At 33.4% G+C, this 4,443-nt stretch overlaps 1 long non-coding RNA gene across 1 annotated transcript; it reads left to right on the top strand.

The window, feature by feature from the left end:
* Window positions 1–207: 207 nt before the first annotated feature.
* On the top strand, window positions 208–3,176 carry LOC133193748 (uncharacterized). Its single transcript, XR_009722000.1, has 2 exons — window positions 208–314; window positions 2,806–3,176. It is a non-coding gene; the product is annotated as an uncharacterized LOC133193748 (long non-coding RNA).
* The last annotated feature ends 1,267 nt before the right edge of the window (window positions 3,177–4,443 follow it).

Below are 4,443 nucleotides of genomic sequence, written 5' to 3'. Positions count from 1 at the left end.
ACATCTGCTCATGAATCAGGCAATCATTATTTGATACTTAGGACCATATAAAATGCCAGGCTTCGCGATTCATGCTGTCATAAATACACAAAATGACTTGACATAAAAATAGAAGTGTAAATCAACTACAAATACTAAATGTTGTCAACAGGAAGTTTAAATGTCAATACCACTGAAATTGGCGAGGAAAATATATTTGAATAATTTATCGGTTTATACTGGTTATAATTTTACATTATATATAAGTTGAGGCTTTGGATTTCATTAGCAAAACCTCTAAAGTTTGATGAATATATTCGAACCTGTTTCTTTAGGTAAGTTTATGAAGGCCATAGCAATATTTTTTCAGCTGATCAAAAGTAGAGTAGATTAATAAATAAATAAATATATAAATAAATAAAAACATACAGATATATTAATTCAAAAGTTGATTCTGAAATATAAAAGTCAAACGTTTAAAAGATTGCATTTATTTACTGAATGACGTAATTTTATTGCTATAATAAGAGCTGAATATAAGACATAGGGTAGAAATAATACCAGTAAGCAGATCGATAGATACCATTCTTATGTCTGTGTGAGCTTTTGAAGGCTGTGTTATTTTGCTTCCTCACTGAAACGCTTTAGCGAAACGCATGGTGCTCACGGCGGGTGTGACCTGTCATCAGGGGATGCCTACCCCTTCTAGGCACCTGATCCCAACTCTGTAATTTCTATGGGTCCGTGTTTTATGACATTTTCATAGCTTTGTATAGGTTTTTTAAGATTGGTAATTGGTCGATATTTTCACTTTTTTTTTTCATTTGGTAAACTATGATGGCCGATATGGGCCGGACAAAAAGTAATCACGAGTTGTGTTGGATTTGCCGGCAATTCTTAGATGCCGGCAAAAAGTAACCTCGAGTTGTGTTTGATTTGCCGGCAATTCTTAGATGCCGGCAAATCATAGATACCGGCAATTCTTATTTAAAATATTTAATTAAATTGACAGAGAATATAGAGGTTTCAGAAGTCAAGTTATCTTAATTGGGCAAAGAGTTTGACAAAAACAGAAAACCAAAAACAACAACAAAGCAGTTTCACTCAACACGTGGCATTATTTATGACATATCAAAGCGAAGTCAAGATATTTAACTGGCTACAAGGCAGCCTCCCCGAAAATTAAAAGAAGTCTATAACGGGGGATGGGGGTGGGGACCGGGTGCTATTTCAACACTAGTCTGGGTTACGTTCACTGTCTTTAAACAGTTTTTCATAATCTTTGACTAGGATATGGTGGAGCCTAGATAAAAACGGACAATACAAGTTCAGATTTCCTGTACTCTCATGATCATCCTCACAAGTGTTTATGATAGTTTGGTAGTTTATGAACCAGGCAGGTTTTTTAAACATCTAATCAATTGACTACATGTAGCTGTGCCGTCAATCAACAGGAAGCGTGCACAGCGTTCATTATGTATTTGAGGGAACACTAGCTTTGTTATTAAAATAATTAACACAACTATTGAAGATAAAATAAAATATGTGTTCGTATGAATTTTAAAAGATATTATGCTTTTATGTGGAGTGCAAGGGTCTGGAAACCCCTTAAACAATGTCTATATGCGTTTTCCCCCCTCACTTCTCTCAGTATTCTGTTTTTTTTCAAACCATTTGCCCTGTTAAGTTAACTTGACTTGACTTAACTTGATATCCTCTGGCATATAAATTAAATATTACATATAAGAATTGCCATTGCATGTACCGGAGATTTGCCGGCATCTAAGAATTGCCGGCAAATCAAACACAACTCGTGGTTACTTTTTGCCAGCATCTAAGAATTGCCGGCAAATCAAACACAACTCGTGGTTACTTTTTGCCAGCATCTAAGAATTGCCGGCAAATCAAACACAACTCGTTGTTACTTTTTGCCCCGGCCCATATCGGTCATCGTAGTAAACTATACTCCGTAGAATTTAAAGTAAAGCTCAATTAACTTTCTTTTGAAACTTCATGTTTTATTTAAAATGAAAGAAAAAAAAGAAGTAAAGAATACTAGATTTTCTTTGATCAACATTCAAATGTTCAATATAAACTATATATGCATATAAACATTTGGTATTTAACTTCTTACAGAAAATTTATATTAATTAATTGTATCAGAAAAAAAATTGAACCAGCCTCATTTACATTACATCGCATTCATTCCAATTGTGTTTTTTCCCGTTTTGTTGTATATATAAAATTGGATATTTTCATAGTTGGAATTATCAATGTTATATAATGACTTATTAGTCCCCTTCCGATGAAACCGGAGAAGACTATAGGTTTCCTCTGAGTCTGTCCGTCCGTCTGTCTGTCTGTCCGTCTGTCTGTCCGTCAGTTTGTCCCATTTGGTTTTCCGCACTTTTTCTAAACGCTTGCAGATATTGAGCTAATTTTTGGTATGTGAGTGAATCTTAATGAGTTACAGATCAAGTCTGCATTTCGTTCCGCTTCAATGATTTTTGACGGAATTATGAACTTTTCAATTTTTCAGGGTTTTTCGCAATTTTTTCTATACACTTGCTGATATTGAGCTGATTTTTGGTATGTTACTTTACCTTGATGAGTTATAGATCATGTTTGCATTTCGTTCCGCTTCACTAATGTTTGACGGATTTATGGCATTTTCAATTTTTAACGGGAACCAAATTACACTTGCTGGTAGGGGACTAGTATTGCTAATGCAATATTTTCAGAATGCTTGTTTATCATTAAATTCCTCAAAAGGAAAACCTTTAAAAATGTATTGATGTCAACAATGCTGTAAATTTTTGTTTGCAGGTTCTGGAACTGGGAGAATGTTTCCTATTTTGAGAAAAATGATTTTGATCGCATGTTTACTTGTCGCTGTTGTACATGTGAACGGCGAAGAAAGAGAAGGCCCTTGTTACAAGTGTACAGAAATATTCAGGGGTTGCCATGCTTACTACAAATGCGAAGGACATCCCTTTGAGAAAAGATGCCGGGAGTTTTGTAATGACCAGTTTACCAGATGCATGGACTCCTGCAAGGCCAACCTTACAATGTTGAAATAACAATTCTAATTATTATTATTTTTTGTATTTAAAGAAAGACACAGAAATTTGTACTAAATACAGTGGTATTCCTTGTCTAAAAGGAATTTTTGCCTGTTAATAAATAATATTTATGAATGTTTGCTACTGTAAAATAATGAGTTAGTTGATCAATGTTTGAATGAAATGATCCTTAATGAATTTAATCTCTATAATTTTAACCTTGACCTAATATAAAACTCACTGGAGAGTTGATGAAATGTACGAATTCCACAAAGAAAGTTACATCTACCTTATAAAAGTCATACCTAAAATATATATAAAATTTTGTTTCTCTTATAAATACTTAACAACTTCCAACGAAAAAAGGGCACCTCATAGCTGAGCATCCCTTCGCAAAAAAGCACAATACGATCCCGATATGAATTATTTCTTGCGTAACTTGCGTTACCATTTTCCCTCTAATTACCAATAAGTTGTCTCAAAATTTTGGTGATCTACAATAGTAAGGATGTGGCGACCATAACAACGCGAATGGGTACACATGTATCGACAAAGTCTTCGAGATATCAGTCCTGATGACTTGAATTTTTAAAAATTTGTTACAGATGTCGGACAAAGGAATTTAAATTCACTCGGTTAAAGCTTGTGAAAAGAAGCTGAATTTATGAGTCTGAAAATTCCTAGAAGGTATAAAAGTATAGGGCAAAGCATTCAAATGACATGAGGTTGTACCAAACTCGACAGTTGTTAGATTCACACACCTGCCTGCTTATATTAATGTCAAATAAATTAAAATATCACTACGATCTATATATAGGAGTTAAACTTTTATCCCTAATTATCCAGGTAAGATAGTCGGTGGCCTACAATTACACAAAGTATGTTGCTTGGAAACATGAGATCAAATTTATGGACAATTAGATTTCAAAAAAGATTTGCTTTTTCAAGTGAGAATTTATTCGGAAATACCCAAAAGTCACTTGTCTTAAGTGTTGGTATCAAGAAGAACACACAAGTTAATCACGTTGTGATCAATGCGGTACATGGGAATATGAAGTTTGTTCCAAATGAAAAGAACATGATATCGTTATAGTGAATGGGGCATGTATGACGAATAGGTGAAAAATATGGGATAAATATGCACTGTAACATTCTTTAATTCCATCAATAAGAGATTTTGAAAAAAAGAACAAAATTAAATCTCAATGAAAAAATAATATTTCGGATTTTTTAATATTTTTGGTTCATTTACCAAATTGGCAATTTTTATAACAAAGAATATTTCTTAAAGAATACTTTTTTCTGCAGAAAAAAATGTTGTTATCCTAATTTCATACGTGTTAAAATTATAACGTTGTTTGGTTCTAAACTGATTTTATGCACTTGAAGCTAGAGGCATTTC

Source organism: Saccostrea echinata, unplaced genomic scaffold (genome assembly GCF_033153115.1).
Source record: "Saccostrea echinata isolate AGI-Se365-2 ecotype Australia unplaced genomic scaffold, CSIRO_AGI_Sech_v1 ptg000028l, whole genome shotgun sequence".
Lineage (NCBI taxonomy): Eukaryota > Metazoa > Mollusca > Bivalvia > Ostreida > Ostreidae > Saccostrea > Saccostrea echinata.
Note: the sequence above shows the minus strand (reverse complement) of the source record. Positions and strands in the feature narration are given on the sequence as shown.